The sequence below is a fragment of the Doryrhamphus excisus genome, linkage group LG7, assembly GCF_037039965.1.
Source record: "Doryrhamphus excisus strain RoL-2023G ecotype Guam linkage group LG7, RoL_Dexc_Guam_v1.1, whole genome shotgun sequence".
Lineage (NCBI taxonomy): Eukaryota > Metazoa > Chordata > Actinopteri > Syngnathiformes > Syngnathidae > Doryrhamphus > Doryrhamphus excisus.
The window spans coordinates 3,855,918-3,879,315 of NC_136363.1; the positions used below are offsets into that span (position 1 = coordinate 3,855,918).

Consider the following 23,398-nt stretch of genomic DNA (forward strand, 5'->3'; position numbering starts at 1 on the left):
TGATGTCATTGCAGCACCCCAATGAATGCATTCCTCAGACGCAATGCCTTGTGGGGAAAACTTTTTTTCATGTGCTGCCTCTGTCCACCAGAGGGAGCTCAAAGCCCAGAGGGAGGCTGATGTCATTGCAGCGCCACAAAGAATGCATTCCTCAGACGCAATGTCTTGTGGGAAAACTATTTTTCATGTGCTGCCTCTGTCCACCAGAGGGACCTCAAAGCCCAGAGGGAGGCTGATGTCATTGCAGCACCCCAATGAATGCATTCCTCAGACGCAATGCCTTGTGGGGAAAACTTTTTTTCATGTGCTGCCTCTGTCCACCAGAGGCACCTCAAAGCCCAGAGGGAGGCCGATGTCATTGCAGCGCCACAATGAATACATTCCTCAGACGCAATGCCTTGTGGGAAAACTTTTTTTCATATGCTGCCTCTGTCCACCAGAGGGACCTCAAAGCCCAGAGGGAGGCTGATGTCATTGCAGAATCATGTGGAAAAGCTACACCCACTGAATTTACAGAAAAAAAAGATTTCTTACAGTACGTATATAAGATGTACACGTCCATATCATAATCAAATTTTATCATTTACTGCCTCTGTCCACCAGAGGGAGCTCAAAGCCCAGAGGGAGGCTGATGTCATTGCAGCGCCCCAATCAATGCATACCTCAGACGCAATGCCTTGTGGGAAAATTTTTTTTCATGTGACTCATATTGGGACATGTTTGTATAGTTGTCAGGTACTCCTTTCGAGTGCTCAGTTGCTGTGTGATGAATTTAGTGTTGTGAGTAAAGTGTTCCGTGAAAAATGACACCTTGAGTCAGATTATACTGTTAACCTAAGAAATAGCGATCGTTTCCTCGTACAGTATTTAAACAATTGGTAATTCTACACTAAATTTTAGCCATAAATTAACCGTAACCTGCCTACCGTGCTTCCGTTAGGGGGTTGTTTTACACCGCAAACCTGTGTTTATCCGGTTTATGGATATGGCGTAGACATGAATTATCTTAATAGGACCTCATAATACAGAATGTGCACATTGGCGAGTATTCTGTAGCGATTCCCAGAAAATGGGGCTGCGATTCAATAGAAATGGAATTATGAGAGAGGCAGGAAATAAGCACACAAATAGGAAGACATGCATCATTCTCGCTAATGGAGAATCAATGCAGAAAGACAAGTATTTGTTTGCTCCTGGTATATATTTATAATAATAAAAAAAACCCATAGAGCTGAAATATATGACAACATATAAACAAACAAAAGTGGCTTTTTTCTTAATGGGAACTCACAGTTTGGTGTTTAAATGTAATGACTGAATGTTTGGAGTCAATGCATTGCATCTAAATATGCTGGTTGACTGCCCTCTGCAGGTTGGAACCTTGCGTTTGCAATTGAATTGTATTGGAAAGCCTTGACTCCTTTTCATTCCACAGCCACACAAATTATGTTCTGGTCGAGTCTTTCGCCGTATTTGGAGACTTTCAGCCCTTAAAGTATTGTCAAATAATAGCAAAAAAGTCATATATATCGTGTGGATGACTTCCAATACAATAATCCACGATTGAATCCCTTACCACTTTATAAGCCAGTGGTTCCAATTTTCTGTCATGAAAGAAAATGTTTTCACCTCCGGATTAAAGAAGTTTAAGTCGTATGGTATACAGCATGGGTGTCCAAAGTGCAGCCCCGGGTCCATTTGCTGTTCCAAGGCACATTCTGAAAATATAATTTAACAAGAAAACTAAAAAAAAAACATTGAAAAATCAGCTTAATGTTACCAGAATAAAGTAAAAAAAAAAAAAAAAAAAGATATAACAGAGAATCTAAAGTCGTCAATTTACGAGAATAATGTTGCAATATTATGAGGAAAAATATATTTTTTAAAAATCATCATTTGGGAGAAAAAATTATAATGTTACAAGAACAATGTCAAAATATTATGGGAATAACATCAACAAGAAGAAAGTTGACATTTTTAAAAATTTAAATGAAGTAATTGAAAATTTGGTAGTTTTACAAACATAAACTTGTAATATTATAAGGAAAATTATGTCATTTTAGTACCATAGAGTTGAAATATTAAAGATAACATATCTTTATTTTTTTCATAGTATTATGACAAACCAATCAAAAAATAAAACAGAAAATTAGGTTCAGGAAAAAGTTGTAATAGAATGAGAATAAAGTCAAAATATGATGGGAATAAAATCATAATTATGGGAAGAAAATGTATTTGGAAAATGTAAAAAATATATGAAAATGGATAATTTCTTCACTTTTATGGGAATAAAATGAAAAATGTCATTTTAGTAGCATATAGATGAAATATTCAATAAAATGTGTTTTTATTTTAAGTGGTCATATGATAAATTAAAATAAAATTGTGGTTTCTGAAAAGGTTATAATATTTTCTGAATATAGTCAAAATGTTATGGGAATAAAGTCATAATATTCACAGAAGAAAATGTACAAATATCATTTAAGAAAAGTTGGAAAGCAAAGAGTGCATACAATAATAATAATATAATAATAATAATAATAATAGGCTTTTTCACAGATATCAAGATAATAACCAAACCAAGGTAACATTTATTTTTAAATATATATAACTTCTTAGCATACAACATGTGGGTTTACAAAATATCAAAGTCGCCCCTTGCTGGAAAAAGTTTGGGCACCCCCGTAATAGGACCACCTTGTTTTCAACCGTGTCCCTTTAATGCAAATTTACCGTTAATTCCGGTGTGTACGCTGCTACATTTTTCATCAACTTTGAACCCTGCGGTTTATACAGCTGTGTGGCTAATTTATGGCTAAATTCTAGTCACATGACATCTCCTTTACTTCCGAACTACTACCAATTGTTTAAATACTAGACCACTAACGAGTCAGTGAGGAAGCGATTCCTTTAGCCGGACACAATCCCGACCTATCAGCGCACTCTTAACGAGCTTGTCAACCCACTGGAGGTTGTAGAATAAAAGTAAAGAATAAAAGTAGAATAATTTATAATTGTATTGGAAATAACACTAAATTCATCACACGGCAACTTAACACTCCCAAACTATACCTCAGAAATATACAAGTTTAAAATGAAAGAAAATCCACCATCTCAAAGTTTTCTCATAAGGGAAAACTGTTCAGATGCAATGCATTTATTTGGGTCCTGCAATGATGTCAGCCTCCCTCTGGGCTCCGGTTTAAAAAATATATAAATAGTAGAATAATTGAACAGTCTCACAATGTCATTGTATTGGAAATAACACTAAATTCATCACACGGCAACTTAACACTCCCAAACTGTACCTCAGAAATATACAAGTTTAAAATGAAAGAAAATCCACCATCTCAAAGTTTTCTCATAAGGGAAAACTGGTCAGATGCAATGCATTTATTGAGGCCCTGCAATGACGTCAGCCTCCCTCTGGGCTCCGGTTTAAAAAATATGGAAATAGTAGAATAATTGAACAGTTTCACAATGTCATTGTATTGGAAATAACACTAAATTCATCACACGGCAACTTAACACTTCCAAACTATACCCCAGAAATATACAAGTTTAAAATGAAAGAAAATCCACCTTTTTAAAGTTTTCCCATAAGGGAAAACTGCTCAGATGCAATGCATTTATTTGGGCCCTGCAATGACGTCAGCCTCCCTCTGGGCTCCGGTTTAAAAAATATAGAAATAGTAGAATAATTGAACAGTCTCACAATGTCATTGTATTGGAAATAACACTAAATTCATCACACGGCAACTTAACACTCCCAAACTATACCTCAGAAATATACAAGTTTAAAATGAAAGAAAATCCACCATCTCAAAGTTTTCTCATAAGGGAAAACTGTTCAGATGCAATGCATTTATTTGGGACCTGCAATGACGTCAGCCTCCCTGTGGGCTCCAGTTTAAAAAATATAGAAATAGTAGAATAATTGAACAGTCTCACAATGTCATTGTATTGGAAATAACACTAAATTCATCACACGGCAACTTAACACTCCCAAAATATACCTCAGAAATATACAAGTTTAAAATGAAAGAAAATCCACCTTTTTAAAGTTTTCCCATAAGGGAAAACTGTTCAGATGAAATGCATTTATTGGGGCCCTGCAATGACGTCAGCCTCCCTCTGGGTTCCGGTTTAAAAAATATGGAAATAGTAGAATAATTGAACAGTCTCACAATGTAATTGTATTGGAAATAACACTAAATTCATCACACGGTAACTTAACACTTCCAAACTATACCTCAGAAATATACAAGTTTAAAGTGAAAGAAAATCCACCTTTTCAAAGTTTTCCCATAAGGGAAAACTGCTCAGATGCAATGCATTTATTTGGGCCCTGCAATGACGTCAGCCTCCCTTTGGGCTCCGGTTTAAAAAATATAGAAATAGTAGAATAATTGAACAGTCTCACAATGTCATTGAATTGGAAATAACACTAAATTCATCACACGGCAACTTAACACTCCCAAACTGTACCTCAGAAATATACAAGTTTAAAATGAAAGAAAATCCACCATCTCAAAGTTTTCTCATAAGGGAAAACTGGTCAGATGCAATGCATTTATTGAGGCCCTGCAATGACGTCAGCCTCCCTCTGGGCTCCGGTTTAAAAAATATGGAAATAGTAGAATAATTGAACAGTTTCACAATGTCATTGTATTGGAAATAACACTAAATTCATCACACGGCAACTTAACACTCCCAAACTATACCTCAGAAAGTTTTCCCATAAGGGAAAACTGCTCAGATGCAATGCATTTATTGGGACCCTGCAATGACGTCAGCCTCCCTCTGGGCTCCGGTTTAAAAAAATATATATAAAAATTTGTAAACATTTGAAACTATTCTGACATGTTTGTATATTTCTTAGGTATACGTTTTGAGTGTTAAGTTGCTGTGTGATGAGTTCAGTGTCGTTTGTGAGTCAGACTGTTACAGTATATTGATTAATGACTTCCTGCTATTTCCAATGGTTTAACAAGTTTTTTGACAGGCTTGTACGTGCCAAAATTTATTTTTTTCTCTAAATACAGTTGGTGTAACTTATATATTACTCAAACCTTGTTTTTTTTTTAAATTAAGTCTTTGAAAAAGATTTGCACATCTTTCACGGCGGCCTATTCTCTGTATGAAAAACAATGGCTATTTTGGCGTACTTAAACAGGTTCCACTGTCCACAGTTTAAGGTGCCTTTCGTCTTTTAGTTTTTGTTAGTCGGTACTCCTCTCCAGAATCATTTCGAAGCCATAAAACCGTGGCGTACACCATGGCCTCGCGTATTACTTCACTTACCTTCGCAGTCGTCTCTCTCGGTTGGATGTTCGGTGAGAGCCGCGGCTCAATAACTCATCACACCAGGCGGCTACACACACACACATAAATACACACACACAGGTACACACAGAGGATACAAACACACCCAACAAGAACAGAGAACAGGGACCTCCTGCTTTTTAATTGATGCTTGGGTTTACTTTTGATGAAAGCGTTATCGATCGGCCTCACAAGTCAACTAGCATGAGTTGAAAAATGCAGCATTCATCCATCACAAGGTTTAAAAAAAAAAAAAAAATCCCAAAATTCATTCTAGCCAGACAAAGAAAAAAACATTTACAGCATAGCGGCTTTTATTTTAATTTTTTTTGTTGTTGTCGGTCACGCCTATTTGACAAAATTTCAGTCTGTACATGTGTGGATGTGAACTTGGGGTTTAATGATTTTTTTTTCCCCTCTCTGATGAAGCTTTTAATAAAAAAAAAAAGTGTCAAAAAAGCACCAACAATTGCTGTAATTATTCAATTTACATACAATTTACATTTTTTTTTTCAAAGCGTTCATGGAAGCATCCATTATGCATCCACCCCCCCCCCCCTCATCTAAATTATCCGTTATTATTATCATCCGGCTTGATGGCACCTGCCGTACATTGACCTTGTGTCTCAGCATCCTCGTAATTACAGCCTTTGGCAAATGGAGCTTAGGCCCCCCATCCGTGGGATTTGATCCCCCCCCCCCTCATACACACACACACACACACACACACATATCACGGCTCACACTCGCTTGATTGGGCGTAAAGTGGTCATAATAAAAGATAGAGGAGGCTGCTAGTGGAAGGAAGTGGATCGATGGCAATCAATCTTCCTCTTCGCTCTCATTTAAGCCCAATCAATCGCCGTCCTTGTCACCTCACGGAGACGCCGGTATCGTCGATATATATATATATATATATATATATACGCAAAAGACGCCAGGGGTTCTCGTTGCCGTGCCGGATCCAGGCAGCAAAAGCACGGCTTCACAGGGAACAATTGACTTTTTTTGGAGTGGATATATATATGTAAGTATAAACGTGGAGAATGTCTGTCAGCCATGAGAAAAGGTTTTCTTATGTATGGCTTCATCACAGGGGTGTCTAAAGTCTGGTTTGTTGGCCGTTGGAGGCCTGCAGATGATTTTTTTTTTGACCCCATTTAATAATATTTAAAAATATAATTTCACAAAAAAATATTTTACCGGAAAAAGTCAAAATGTTGACAGAAAAAAGTGCTTTTGTAACAAGAAAAACGTCAAAATTATGTGCAAATAATGTTATATCATGAGAAAAAATTAACTTGAAATATTAAAGAAAAAATACTTTTTGTATATCATAATATGTGAAATGTAAAAATATATAATTAAGTAAAAACATGATGGGAATAAAGTCATAATGCTACAAGAAAAAATACAAAAAGAAAGTTGAAATATTTTGAAAATTAATCAAATGTTTTACCGGAAAAGTCAAAATGTTGACAGAAAGAAATTCTATTGTAAAAAATTAACTAGAAATAATTAAGAAAATTTACTTTTTTGTGTATCGTAATATGTGAAATGAAAAAATATATAATAAAGTAAAAATACGATGGGAATAAAGTCATAATACTACAAGAAAAAATACAAAAAGAAAGTTGAAATATTTTGAAAATTAATCAAATGTTTTACCGGAAAAGTCAAAATGTTGACAGAAAAAAGTTCTATTGTAACGAGAAAAACGTCATAATTTTGTGCAAATAATGTTATATCATGAGAAAAAATTAACTTGAAATATTAAAGAAAAAATACTTTTTGTATATCATAATATGTGAAATGAAAAAATATATAATAAAGTAAAAACATGATGGGAATAAAGTCATAATGCTACAAGAAAAAATACAAAAAGAAAATTGAAATATTTTAAAAATTAATAAAATGTTTTACCAGAAAAGTAAAAAATGTTGACAGAAAAAAGTGCTTTTGTAATGAGAAAAACGTCATAATTTTGTGCAAATAATGTTATATCATGAGAAAAAATTTACTTGAAATATTAAAGAAAAAATACTTTTTGTATACCATAATATGTGAAACTAAAATATATATATAATAAAGTAAAAATATGATGGGAATAAAGTCACAATACTACAAAGAAAAAATACAAAAAGAAAGTTGAAATATTTTGAAAATTAATAAAATGTTTTACTGGAAAAGTCAAAATGTTGTCAGAAAAAAGTGCTTTTGTAACGAGAAAAACGAGAATGAATTAACTTGAAAAAGTTAAGAAAAAATACTTTTTTGTATATGTGAAACAAAAATATATATAATAAAATAAAATATGATGGCCATAAAGTCATAATACTACAAGAAAAAATACAAAAGGAAAGTTGAAATATTTTGAATATTAATAACAAAAACCAAAAACAAAAAAATGCAGCAATTAAAAAGAATTAACTCACAATATTAAGAGAAAAGAGTTGTAAACTAAGATGAAAAAAGTCACAATATTATGAAAATAAACATGTAATCTTACCAGAAAAAAAGCATAAAGTTGAAATATAAAAAAATATTTTTTTTTTAAAATGTTGTAATATGAGAAACAAACAAGGTTGTCATTTTTGGAAACTTTGTTAAAGGAAAAGTTATGGGAATAAACTCAAAATATGTGAATTAATTCAGAATATAATTTTTTTTTTACAATATTTTAATTTCAAAAACAACTGAAAAATATGAACTGAAAAAGATGTGGGGGGGAATTTATAATATGACAAAGTCAAAATAACATGGGAATAAAATCATAATACTATGAGAAGAAAATTCACAAGAAGAAAGTTAAAATGATTGGAAAAATTGGAAAAAAATAGTAAAAAAAAAAAAAAAAAAAGAAGGAAAAAGTCACAATTTTACGAGAATAAACTGGTGAGGAAAGTTTCTTTTTTAGTAATAATAATGAAATTTTATGATTTTTGTTTTAGGTTAGGTAAAAGACTATAATATGAGAATCAAGTCAAATATTATATAAATAATATTAACATTACTTCAAAAAATTAAAAATATTTTAGAAGAAAATTCAAGTATTTAGAAATGCGAAAAAAAGAAAGAAAAAATTGAAAAAAGAGAGCAAAGACTACAGTTCATACTAAGAATAAACATCTCTATCACAAAGCTGAGATGCAGTTTATTCTTGAAATATATATATATATATAACACCTTAACATATTTCCATGTGTTGCTGTACAAATTATGAGCTTTCTGATCTGTAAAAAAAAAAAAAAAAAAGTGAAATAATTCAAATTCCAAGCCGTCTTATCATGTTATGGAGATGTAGCGGCAGAGCACCACAAGAGAGCAGCATACCAACACAGATGTTATCTGCTGAGTGTGTTTTCATTTCAGACAACACACACACACACTCTCACACACACACACACACACATACATAGGTGGATACAGATCAAGTACGTCTCCACCGGGGAAAACTTCACAAAGCTTTGCCATCGAGCATATTCCAACTGCTGAATGGATGCAATGATGGACGATAAGGAAAAGGCCTTTTGTAAATGTACCGTATGTGGAAATAATACATTGGAGAAATTGAATTAAGATAATATAAATATGATCTTTTTTCCATTTCAGACTTGAAGTGTGTCATTTACTTACATAGACGAGTACATCCCAGGCATGTTTAGACTTCTTGGATTATTTATTGTACAAAACTTGCTTGATTTTTGAGGCATTTTTTTGTGTATTAAAGTAACAAATATGGATTTACTGCAAAATTATACTCATTTTACAACCCTGATACCCTGTAAGATTAAAAAAAAGAAATAGATTTCACAATCTGGCATGAGAAAGAAAAACATAATTAATGGAAAATCTGTTTATGATGTTGTTAGAGCCCTCTAGACATTAAATAACATCCCTATAGTCACCTTTACACTCATATTACCCAATATGGTGGACCTTTCCTTCAGAACTTTGGAGTTCTGAACAAATTTTGTCATAATTTTGTGCAAATAACTTTACATCATGAGAAAAAATTTACTTTTTATAATTGAGAAAAATACTTTTTTGTATACCGTAATATGTGAAACAAAAATATATATAATAAAGTAAAAATATGATGGGAATAAAGTCATAATACTACAAGAAAAAATACAAAAGGAAAGTTAAAAAAAATAACTCACAATATTAAGAGCCCTCTAGACATTAAATAGCATCCCTATAGTCACCTTTACACTCATATTACCCAATATGGTGGACCTTTCCTTCAGAACTTTGGAGTTCTGAACAAATTTTGTCATAATTTTGTGCAAATAACTTTACATCATGAGAAAAAATTAACTTTTTATAATTGAGAAAAATACTTTTTTGTATGCCGTAATATGTGAAACAAAAATATATATAATAAAGTAAAAATATGATGGGAATAAAGTCATAATACTACAAGAAAAAATACAAAAGGAAAGTTAAAAAAAATAACTCACAATATTAAGAGCCCTCTAGACATTAAATAACATCCCTATAGTCACCTTTACACTCATATTACCCAATATGGTGGACCTTTCCTTCAGAACTTTGGAGTTCTGAACAAATTTTGTCATAATTTTGTGCAAATAACTTTACATCATGAGAAAAAATTAACTTTTTATAATTGAGAAAAATACTTTTTTGTATGCCGTAATATGTGAAACAAAAATATATATAATAAAGTAAAAATATGATGGGAATAAAGTCACAATACTGCAAGAAATAATACAAAAGGAAAGTTGAAATATTTTGAAAATTAATAACAAAAACAAAAAATGCAGTAATTTAAAAAAATTAACTCACAATATTAAGAGCCCTCTAGACATTAAATAGCATCCCTATAGTCACCTTTACACTCATATTACCCAATATGGTGGACTTAACAGATAAGACTTTTCCTTCAGAACTTTGTATCGAGTTGTGGACCCGCTAAACACGATAACTCGCGCAGAAAGCTTTCTAGATCTTCCAGATTCTGCACCTCTTTCTGCATTGTTTCCATGGATTTCCTGCTTCCCACCCAAAACTGCAGTTATGCCCACTCTGCTGCAATCGGTGACGCTCCTGAGGACTTCCAGGCAGCTGCCGAGCTCATTGTGTTCGATTACTTCCACAATATAAACAGAGTTAGGACACCGATAAATTGTTAGCGACCGCTTGCTCTACCGACTTTTCAACACGAACGAGTAACGTTGGTAGGCGTCGGACTTCGGCAACGGCATTAGCTTTGCTAATGTTCACAAAACAAGTTCACAGATCAGCATATTTTTCTCTTGCTGGCCGGGAATCAAACCTGAAACTTACTTGGACATGTCCAAATAACCTGTTTGCAGATAGAAACCTGCAATAAAAGCCTGTTGATTATTGTGTGATTGATTCTGGTGCAGGGCGGCACGGGGCGGAACTGGTCTCACAACTCTGAGACCAGGGTTCAATTCCACCACCAATTTTCTCCGGGTACTCCGGTTTCCTCCCACATTCCAAAAACATGCTAGGTTAATTAGCGACTCCAAATTGTCCATAGGTATGAATGTGAGTGTGAATGGTTGTTTGTCTATATGTGCCCTGTGATTGGCTGGCGACCAGTCCAGGGTGTACCCCGCCTCTTGCCCGAAGACAGCTGGGATAGGCTCCAGGCTAGGCTAAGGCTAAGGTTATTTAAAAGGTAGCGCATATGTATGTATTTAAATTTAAATGTATTTTTTTAAAAAAGCATTAACAGCAAAAACTGGAAAAATATGCAGTAATTTACAAAAAATAGCATTATGTTTATAAAGGCATAATATTATGAGAGGCTTACAAAATTTAAAAATATTAAATAAAATAATTAAGAATTTTTTAAAAATAAAAATTAATTAAATAAAGTTTAAAAAAAACACACAAAAATTAGGAAAGCAGGAAGTGAACAAATGTAACAGTTACTCCTTTTGGACATGTGGAACTGTGAACTGATTATGTGATGCATTCAATTGTAATCTGATGCATGTTCAAATGAAAAAAAAAAACATTACCATAGGAGACCCGAGTTCAATTCCACCCTTGGCGATCCCTGCTAACATCTCTAACATGCTAGTTTAGCTATATTCTTTCCGTTAAAGCAGAATCATGAACAGGAAACAACAGCAACCCCCTGCGACCCTCGTGAGGAAAAAGCAGTAGAAAATGAATGAATGAATGAATCTGGTGCTTGTGTGTCTCATAAATCAAAACAAAAAGCAAGAAAATCTAAAAAAAAAAAAAAACACCTTTAGTGTTCAGGGTCCTGGTGCACCAACATCCTCCTCCTCTTCATCAGAGCTTCCAAATAACGTCTTCGCCCGATACGGCACCGTAATGATCCCGTGCTTCCCGATGCCGTCCAAGCACTTTTGGGATTCAATCAAGAATCTGTGATAGTCAGCAAGCGAAACAGACACCTGGCGTTCCCTTATTAGCTTATACAGCACAAAAAGACACATAATTAACCAAAGCGGGACTCCGTATTGCTGAGCTCCGAGCCAAATGATGCCCCGAGAGGTGATTGGTGTGTTTTCAGGCATGCTTTATGATGCACTTCAGCAAGGAATATGTGAACATTAGCCCAGAAAAATGAATTAGGGGGGGGGATAAATGCAGGCGTTTGACGATGCATTTTACATTGATGTAGCTCTACTTTTTTTTATTGCATTAGGGATCTTCGTTCGAGGAGGAATTGTAGTTGTTTTTTTGTTTTTTTTAAGTGTCTATCAAACACAACAATGTGTTCCTTTTGGCGATGCATTCAATCAAACTTGACCGCCATTTGCAATATTTCTATGATGAATTACATGAATTGGTAGCATAGCCAACAAAGCCTGTTGAAGGCTATAATGATACAGTAAACCTCGGATATATCGGAAATTCGCTCACAACGGACAGATAAAAAAGAACCAATTTTTCTGTAATGCATTTCCAATAAAAATTCATTGCATATATCGGATTTTTTATAACGGATTTCGACTATTTCGGACAAAATCTCCAGTCCCGTTCCAATTTTCCGTCGCATATATCGGATGGTCGCATCGTGTCTTTCTCCTGGCTCCAGATTTCGGACAAATATAAAAATGAGTGACGTCAATAATATTAGCACAGCAGTGAATGAGATCTTAACCTCACTATTGGAAATAACGTAACAGGGCCTAGCTTAATTAACAATTTGGGACAAAATTATCGGACAAAAAAAAAAATTATCGGACAAAAAAGTCATAATACTGCAAAATTGAATCCGATATATCCGAGGTTTACTGTATTAAAACTATTGTTTCCCATGAGAACCAGAGGCCTTCAATAGAGCTACAATGCTCTATTCTAAATAGGCGTCAATGGAGAATGCCTTTCCGGGGTTATTCATTCATTCATTCATAGGATGCTAATAAAGAAGGATGTTTTGCGATTTTAAAAAAATTGCATGAAGAACACAGTTGGATTCACGCAGTGTATTAATAACACAAAATATACGCAAACCGAGGCTAAATTGTGGCATACATTTTTGACATTAATCAAAAGTATGTTAACCGGGGCAACACTAACTGAGGTTCATTCATTCATTCATTTTGTACTGCTTTTCCTCACGAGGGTCGCGGGGAATGCTGGAGCCTATCCCAGCTGTCGTCAAGTGAGAGGCGGGGTACACCCCGGACTGGTCGCCTGCCAAAAATCTGGAAAAATCTGCAGTAATTTCTGAGAAATAGCATTATGTTTTTAAAGGCATAATATTATGAAAGGCTTAGAAAATTAAAAAAATATTAAATAAAATTAAAAAAATTAAAATTAATTAAAATTTAAAAAAAATAATTAATTAAATAAAGTAAAAAAAACACACAAAAAAATTAAATTATATTAGGAAAGCAGGAAGTGAACAAATGTAACAGTTACTCCTTTTGGACATGTGGAACTGTGAACTGATTATGTGATGCATTCAATTGTAATCTGATGCATGTTCAAATGAAATAAAACCATTACCATTACCATAGGAGACCCGAGTTCAATTCCACCCTTGGCGATCCCTGCTAATATTTCTAACATGCTAGTTTAGCTATATTCTTTTACATTAAAGCAGAATCATGAACAGGAAACAATAACACATAGCTATTTGCCATTTGACGCCCCTGCACAACCTGAAGTTCCATTGTTCCATTGAAGGAAAAAAACACACAAAAAAAATTTAATTATATTAGGAAAGCAGGAAGTGAACAAATGTAACAGTTACTGATTGTAAAAGTACCAGATGGAGGGGTAGGATTTAATAAGCTTTGCTTCTTCCTACTCCTTTTGGACATGTGGAACTGTGAACTGATTATGGGATGCATTCAATTGTCATCTGATGCATGTTCAAATGAAATAAAACCATTACCATAGGAGACCCGAGTTCAATTCCACCCTTGCCGATCTCTGCTAACATCTCTGTTAACATGCTAGGTTAACATGCTTTACTTTCTTTTCCGATAATAACAATAACAATGGCGTTCTCCACATAGCCATTTTCCATTTGACGCCCCTGCACAACCTGAAGTTCCATTGTTCCATTGAAGGAAAAAAAACACACAGAAAAATTTAAATTATATTAGGAAAGCAGGAAGTGAACAAATGTAACAGTTACTGATTGTAAATGTACCAGATGGAGGGGTAGGATTTATTAAGCTTTGCTTCTTCCTACTCCTTTTGGACATGTGGAACTGTGAACTGATTATGGGATGCATTCAACTGTAATCTGATGCATGTTCAAATGAAATAAAACCATTACCATAGGAGACCCGAGTTCAATTCCACCCTTGCCAATCTCTGCTAACATCTCTGTTAACATGCTAGGTTAACATGCTTTACTTTCTTTTCCGATAACAACGATAACAATGGTGTTCTCCACATAGCCATTTGCCATTTGACGCCCCTGCACAACCTGAAGTTCCATTGTTCCATTGAAGGAAAAAAAACACCCCAAATTTTTTAAATTATATTAGGAAAGCAGGAAGTGAACAAATGTAACAGTTACTGATTGTAAAAGTACCAGATGGAGGGGTAGGATTTAATAAGCTTTGCTTCTTCCGACTCCTTTTCGACATGTGGAACTGTGAACTGATTATGTAATCAATTGTAATCTGATGCATGTTCAAATGAAATAAAACCATTACCATAGGAGACCCGAGTTCAATTCCACCCTTGGTGATCCCTGCTAACATCTCGAACATGCTAGTTTAGCTATATTTTTTTCCATTAAAGCAGAATCATGAACAGGAAACAATAACAATAGTGTTCTCCACATAGCCGTTTGACGCCCCTGCACAATCTGAAGCTCCATTGTTCCATTGAAGGAAAAAAAGCCATTCCTTGTGATTTCCTTGTCATGCCACTAACATTGGAGGCCATCAGGGCTGCGGGATTCAATTTTTTTCCTCATCAAACTGTCTTCCACCTTTCAATGTCCCGTGTTTGATGCTCTACTGCAAATTCCAAACAGGTAATTTTTTTCATCTTTCACAATACAAATTGGATGCTTTCTTTGTGACAAAGAAATACTTGTTGTTCATACCAGGCGCTGTGTTTTGATAGCCATGGCGCAAGAATGGCACATATAACACAAAAGTCATACACTCCCTAACAGAAACAACAACAACGGATAGTGGACTTGGTTAAGGCCAACAAGAAGAGGGAAATTCCAATGCTATAAATACATACATCGTCTAGGAGCGGTCCGGTGGTGAGTGGCGGTGCTGGATTTGAGATTCTAAAGCCGGTGCAGACAGCAAGTAAAGGAAAATAAATGATGTGCGGCTTGTGCACCGCGTACACATAATTACATACATAAATATAGTTTTAATATACACACAGCTGAAATTGGTACTTCTCATGCCTCGTGTTTCCTGAGAGCAGTTTGATGTTTTGTCATTTTTTTCCAGAGTTACGCTACATTAACACGTGTTATGTCTGCGGCAACACCGACCTGCTGCTGAACTACAAAGGAAGTCAACGTTGGTAAGATCAAATCAGACTTAAATCTACGACACAACTCACACATGTGATGTATTATACTTTTGGAATGTAGATACCCCGACATAGTTGGATCCACGCAGTGTATTAATAATACAAAATATATGCAAACCTAGGTTAAATGATAGCATATTTTTGACGTTAATCAAAAAATATGTTAACCAAGACGGACACTAACTGAGGTTCACTGTATTTAAAAATAATAATATATGGGAAGGGCTGCACGGTGGGCGAGTGGTTAGCATGCAGGCCTCACAGCTAGGAGACCCGAGTTCAATTCCCCACTCGGCCCATCTCTGTGTGGATATGAATGTGAGTGTGAATGGTTGTTTGTCTATATGTGCCCTGTGATTGGCTGGCCACCAGTCCAGGGTGTACCCCGCCTCTCGCCCGAAGTCAGCTGGGATAGGCTCCAGCACCCCCCGTGACCCTCGTGAGGATAAGCGGTAGAAAATGAATAAAATCAATATACGCAAACCAAGGTTAAATTGTGGCATAAATTTTTTACATTAATCAAAAAATATGTTAACCGGGGCGGACACTAACTGAGGTTCACTGTATTTAAAAATAATAATAAATGGGACATTCCTCCCACATTCCAAAAACATGCTAGGTTAATTAGCGACTCCAAATTGTCCATAGGTATGAATGTGAGTGTGAATGGTTGTTTGTCTATATGTGCCCTGTGATTGGCTGGCCACCAGTCCGGGGTGTATCCCGCCTCTTGCCGGAAGTCAGCTGGGATAGGCTCCAGCATTTCCCCGTGAGACTAGTAATTTTACAACAAAAACTAAATATTAAAGGAAGAAATCCCATAAAATAGTAATTTTAGTAGAATAAAGTTGAAATATTAAAGTCAAGTCAAGTCTTTTGAAGTCAACATTTTTATTTTTGGAATGTAAGGTTATGGAAAACAATGCTACGAAAATATAATAAAAATATTAAGTCATAATTATGGTAAAAGGCTGCATGGTGGACAAGTGGTTAGCACGCAGGCCTCACAGCTAGGAGACCAAAGTTCAATTCCACCCTCGGTCATCTCTGTGTGGAGTTTGCATGTTCTCCCGTGCATGCGTGGGTTTTCTCCGGGTACTCCGGTTTCCTCCCACATTCCAAAAAAAACATGCTAGGTTAATTAGCGACTCCAAATTGTCCATAGGTATGAATGTGAGTGTGAATGGTTGTTTGTCTATATGTGCCCTGTGATTGGCTGGGATAGGCTCCAGCACCCCTTTAAGCGGTAATGCTAAGTCCAGTGTGTGTATGCACAAGCACAAGCTGCAGCAAAGTCAAGTCAGACAAATTGCCCGACAATTTCACAGGAGCCCAACTCTTTCAAGTAGAAAGTCATAAATGTGTTTACACAGTCTGGGATTATGAACTTTCCTGTTGGGGGCAAAAATGGGTTCCATGAAGGCAACAGACTTGTTTCAAGTTAAGGTAAGGGTTCAGCTGTTAGTATATTGGGTTTGGTCATGTCTGTGTAATGTCCTGAAGGGATGGAAAATGTGTGTGTCTGTGTGTGTGTGTGTGTGTGTGTTAGAAAAGACCAAGCAGAATCAGTTTGGTTGCCATGGTATCAGCTTGACAACAAGGGTACACAGTTGGGAAGATTAAGACATGCAAGCTGGAGCTGGCTAACATTTTATGAAGTCGCTGTTCCAGAACATTCCGAGCTGCTTTCCAGTCCAAAAAAAAAATAAAACTTCAAGAGAAATTTAAATACGGCAGCAAAAAGACAGAAGGGCGAGGTCTGGATACAACCGACAGCTGTTCTTCTCACAACATCTGGAAACATCATTTGGATAAAAAAAGTAAACAAATAAGGACTGGCTCTTTAGCGTCTGTCTACTATCAGCCTCACCAGGAGGATTTTATTCATTTGTTATCAAGTGTTTTATGTGACTTTAACTACAAAAAGCAAAGGATTTCAACAAATCCAACAAAATATGCTTCATTTGCATATTTCTGTACCACTTGTACTCATGCTGGAGCCTACCCCAGCTGTCTTAGGGAGAGAGGCAGAGCTCACTCTGGACTGGTCGGCAAATTAAACCTGTTAGACATTTTTTCATTCATTCATTTTCTAACGCTTTTCATCACGAGGGTCACGGGGGTGCTGGAGCCTACCCCAGCTGTCTTAGGGAGAGGGGCAGGGCTCACTCTGGACTGGTCAGCAAATTAAACCTGTTAGATATTCATTCATTCATTCATTCATTCATTTTCTACCGCTTTTCCTCACGAGGGTCGCAGGGGTGCTGGAGCCTACCCCAGCTGTCTTAGGGAGAGAGGCAGGGCTCACTCTGGACTGGTCGGCAAATTAAACCTGTTAGATATTCATTCATTCATTTTCTACCGCTTTTCCTCACAAGGGTCACGGGGGTGCTGGAGCCTACCCCAGTTGTTTTAGGGAGAGAGGCAGGGCTCACTCTGGACTGGTCGGCAAATTAAACCTATTAGATATTCATTCATTTTCTACAGCTTTTCCTCACAAGGATTGCGGGGGTGCAGGAGCCTACCCCAGCTGTCTTAGGGAGAGAGGCAAGTCTCAATCTGGACTGGTCAGCAAATTAAACCTGTTAGATATTCATTCATTCATTCATTTTCTACCGGTTTTCATCACGAGGGTCGCGGGGGTGCTGGAGCCTACCCCAGCTGTCTTAGGGAGAGAGGCAGGGCTCACTCCGGACTGGTCGGCAAATTAAACCTGTTAGATATTCATTCATTCATTTTCTACCACTTTTCCTCATGAGGGTTGCGGGGGTGCTGGAGCCTACCCAAGCTGTTTTAGGGAAAGAGACGGGGTACACCCTGGACTGGTGGCCAGCCAATCACAGGGCACATATAGACAAACAACCATTCACACTCACATTCATACCTATGGACAATTTGGAGTCGCCAATTAACGTAGCATGTTTTTGAACATGCAAACTCCACACCGAGATGGCCGAGGGTGGAATTGAACCCTGGTCTCCGAGCTGTGAGGCCTGTGCGCAAACCACTCCACCACCGTGCAGCCTATCAGCTATCCATATTATGTTAAATTTTACATTCCTACTATATGTTTTATATTAAGCAGCTCATTTTTATGTCCGCCGGATGTTCTCTCAAAATCTTGCAGAGGAAATGAGTTCCATTTTTAAAAGCATATTATGTGATCCAGCCTCATTAAAATGCGTTGCCATTCTGGCTGAACTTATACCTCAAGTTGCTGTCTAAGCTTTTTGTTTTGAGTGCAGCTGCAGAGCTAGGTGAAGTTTTCTTTCCCACAAACCTCGGTGCACGGAAACGTCGGCAGTGGCACATGAAGTAAAAAAGACTCAAGGCTTCCAATCTGATAAGAAGAATGGTATACATACACATGGATATGTGCTGGCGGCCCAGCTGCTGTTATTGAGATGAGATTTCCTGACCGACACTGCTATGTTTGCATTATTGGACCGCTGGCCTGAGGGCAAGAACAATGATGGTGGTGGCATCGGGGTGTTATTGTAAAAACTGCTGCTGCTGGCCACATTTTGGTTCACCTGAGATCAGCCAGAAAATTATAGGGTTGGATTTTTTCAAGTGGACCAAATAGGACTTGGGGTGCACCAATCCTCACACTCAAAAAATCGAATAGGTCCAATATAAAGTTGTCTTGTACAGTTCTCCATCACTGTGTACCTTATCCATATTGCCATTACCATCCAGATTTGTGGTGTGTCGGTCATGAACGAACGGGTTAAAAGAACTAGTTCTTTTTTATGAACGGCGGTGTGTCGGTCATGAACGAATGGGTCAAAAGAACTAGTTCTTTTTTGTGAACGGAAAGAACGAGGTGGGCTGCACGCTGACCGTGTAATTGTAATTGTGCAATTTACTGTTTACGCTGTACATTGTTGTTCATATCTATCTATCTATCTCTCTATCTCTAGCTATCTCTAGCTATATCTAGCTATCTAGCTATCTAATCAATAGGAAATTGTCTCTCACTAGGACCCAGCGGAAAAGGGTGTGGGGTTTTTTTTTTTGCTCAACTGTGATTGGCTGTCGTCGCTGTCACTCCATGAGCACCTGGTCTATCTATCTAATCAATAGGAAATTGGTATCTCACTAGGACCCAGCGGAAAAGGGTGTGAGTTTTTTTTTTTTTACTTAACTGTGATTGGCTGTTGTCGCTGTCACTCCATGAGCACCTGGTCTTCAATATGACGGCATTAAGCGATATGAATTGGCGACGAATCAATGGTGAGTGACTTTTCAAGTGAGTATCAGCACATGTATCTGCACTGTCCACGCTGGCGGCAGCTGATGGGTTTAACTTGGCTCCTTTTTTCCTTCCTTGTTATATGAATAAGGGAACACTTTTTTGTGATATTACAGCAGCTGCCGTGCTGTCAGAGTGTACTTAGAATACATTTTCAATACTGTTGGATAATTTTTTCCACTTCAAATCCACCTCGAAAGTTTTTAGCATTCTCAAAACAGTTTTGAACTTTGAATATTCAGGAATAAAGCGTTCTGACTTCATTCTGACTCATTCCACCTCAATTGTGGCAAGGGTATTAGCATTAGCATAACATAACACTGACGTCAGTTCCTGTGCATGTGCACGTGACTCCCACCCCAGACCTGACCAGCTCTTCCTCTCTCTTTTTCTTCGTATATGATGTTAGTTTTATGGTTCTTTCACTGTCTGGCGTTGAATCGGACATGGATATGTTTCAATTTCTTGTCCTTATCAGTGTTGGGTCATGGTGGTATTTCCTGTCTCTAACAAGAGAAGAAGGTGGCACAGGATGAGAGCTACTTCCTGTACTGGCACACCCAGTAATGAACCCACTGGATCCTTACACTGGTACTTTATACAAGTTTTTAGTACAAGGGCACACCTTTTTTTTAAATGTTGCAATGTTAATTTGGCCTGCAATGTTAATTTCATACGTTTTGTAGGGCTTCAGTAAGTGAAAAGTATGATTTATTGGCATAAGAACAGATACGATAGGCCTCACATTTCATATTGTTACTTCTGTCAGATAGATAGACTTTCTTTATTGTCATTGCACAATAACACAGCAGTGAAATTGCCAACGAAATGTCATTGCCTGGCTCCCGTATAATTTTTTAATAATTTTTTAAATAATTTAAATAATTTTTTTTTATATTGTGTATTTTGTACTTTGTACTGCGTAACTGATTCCTTACTCTTGCTGCTGCGCAATGCAAATTTCCCCACTGAGGGATGAAAAAAGGCTTATCTTATTTTATCTTATTGGTTGTCAATCCCTTGTACCAATCTCCGAATTGTGACAATAATACGTTGCCAGATTACTCCGGAGTAGACCGACTATCAACTCCAATCTGAACAATCTGTCCAAGACGGACACAATAGGGATGGTATAATATTTAATAAATTCTCTTACATCATATTGTTCATCCAAACATTTGGTAGACTTTTTCCTCATGTGAAGTAAGGTTGCTACGGTACCCATTATGTCATTGTATGGTCATATCACCTTGTACTTCGGTATCTGACAAAAAATTAAAAAAAAAAACCAAAAATATATTAGGAAAGCAGGAAGTGAACAAATGTAACAGTTACTGATTGTAAAAGTACCAGATGGAGGGGTAGGATTTTTATAAGCTTTGCTTCTTCCTACTCCTTTTGGACATGTGGAACTATGAACTGATTATGTGATGCATTCAATTGTAATCTGATGCATGTTCAAATGAAATCAAACCATTACCATTACAGAGAGTCTAGCCATGTTGAAACTGCAGATGTTGATACATACGAATGCATTGCAGCTGTTGCCACCACGGAAGGCTCGCCCACCAAACACTCCGATGTTGTACGTTTATTAAAGGTGGCTATTTTTGGTAAAAACCATGATCACTGGGTTTGCTTTGGACTGTTGCTAGGGTGGATTTCTGTGGAAAAGGAAATAATCATTCATTAACCCATGGATTAGTAAGAATGTGCAATTTATGGTCTGCATGCTGTACCATATGTCTTCTTGTATCTGTAGAGATTAGAATGCAAACTCAATACATCAAACAGTTCTCACGGGCAAAGTTTATTGAAAAAGCTTGCTCAAAGGAACCTCAAGTCGTATTGGTCTGTGTGACTCAAATTAGAGTCGCACGGTGGATGAGTGATTTGCATGTTGGCCACACATCAGGAGATCAGACAATCGTGAGAATCTCAAAACGCTCGTTTCAGAAGGCTTGATAAAACCCGGCTCTTTGTGATGTCACAGAGGAGTGGACTTCCTTATATGGGCGTGGCTGTGCCTGCCCTCCCCCAAGCTCTGCTTCTGTGTTTACGTTGCTAGCAATGACTCATAAGGGAACGCCATATTTGTTTACAATTCTGAAAAATGCTACAAGTAGTTGGAGTTCCTGATTCCCGATACCAGCAAAAAAAATTATTTTAATCTGTCAACGGCATTTCACACAGGACTGTTTAGTGAACATGGACCAGTATGCAGCTGGACTGGCCGACAAACTTGCTGAAGTCCGACGCCTTTCCAACGTTACTTGGCCTTGTGGAAGAGTCAGAAGAGCAAGCGGTAAGTAACAGTTTATCAGTGTCATAACTGTGTTTATTTTGTGTAAACAAAACACATTAGATGTTAAGCTAAAATGCTAAAGCTACTTACCATTGAGATACATCTTGAAGTAACCTCTTTTCTCAAGAAAATTCGGACTGTCCAATCTCTACTTCCGGATCGGATTCGGAATCCAACCCATGGCTGTATGTTAAAAGCGGACATTTTAAAAAGATAAACCGTTTATTATCAACTCTTATACCGTTATACTTGGGAGTGTGACCAACCACAGCGGAGTGGACGTACCTGGAGGCGCGTCGTGGGTGGTATACATTTAAAAAGACCGTTTTCGCGGGAAACATGAAATCCAAAGAAACACAGCTGAATAGGTGCAGATTCTAGAAGAACTAGAAAGCTTTCTGTGCTGGTTATTGTAGTGTAGCTGCTCTATAGGAGTCCACAACTCAATACATTCATTCATTCATTCATTTTCTACCGCTTTTCCTCACGAGGGTCGCGGAGGATGCTGGAGCCTATCCCAGCTGTCATTGGGCGAGAGGCGGGGTACAATCAGACTGGTCGCCAGCCAATCACAGGGCACATATAGACAAACAACCATTCACACTCACATTCATACCTATGGACAATTTGGAGTCGCCAATTAACCTAGCATGTTTTTGGAATGTGGGAGGAAACCGGAGTACCCGGAAAAAAACCCACGCATGCATGGGGAGAACATGCAAACTCCACACAGAGATAGCCGAGGGTGGAATTGAACCCTGATCTCCTAGCTGTACGGTCTGCGCGCTAACCACACGACCGCCGTGCCGCCCCAACTCAATACGAATGACAATTAGCATAATAGGTCCACTTTAATGAAGCATTTTCAAGCATAAAAATTGATAAATTAAATAAAATAAAAAATAAGACATTCAAACGATGCATTCAAGGACATTGCGACGATATGTAGTAGCAATATGAACGATCAGGCAAAAATTGAATAAAGAGCAAAATATGTTTGTCGACTTGTATGTCAGGAACATAGAATGTAAACAATGCATGGATATTTACTACCCAATAAACTAGCACAAAAATGTAGCCGCATAGTGTACTCTATCTTTAGCCACCCTGTAGACTGACATTGTACCATTTTATAGAGAGAAAGTGATGATTATATTTTTATCTCTGTAATTTTAGCTTTGGGAAACTTCATCGTCTGCCCTCACCACAAAAATGACAACCATGGGCACCAATGACAGAAGAGGCTTCAGGCAAGTTTTAACCATAACATAATGATAATCCACAAGGACTGTCTCTTATTGGTCGTAAAAATCCAGTGAGTGTTGTTTAATTTTACGATTTATGTTTTGTTGACTCTCAGTAGTCTTTGTGAGTGTGAATGGTTGTTTGTTGTCTATATGTGCCCTGTGATTGGCTGGCGACCAGTCCAGGGTGTACCCCGCCTCTGGCCCGAAGACAGCTGGGATAGGCTCCAGCACTCCCGCGACCCTCGTGAAAATAAGCGGTAGAAA

General features: G+C 37.1%; 1 long non-coding RNA gene across 1 annotated transcript; it reads left to right on the forward strand.

The window, feature by feature from the left end:
- The first annotated feature begins 19,469 nt into the window (after positions 1-19,469).
- LOC144899480 (uncharacterized) lies at positions 19,470-23,160 on the forward strand. Its single transcript, XR_013627606.1, has 3 exons — positions 19,470-19,563; positions 21,776-21,887; positions 23,064-23,160. It is a non-coding gene; the product is annotated as an uncharacterized LOC144899480 (long non-coding RNA).
- Positions 23,161-23,398: the final 238 nt, after the last annotated feature.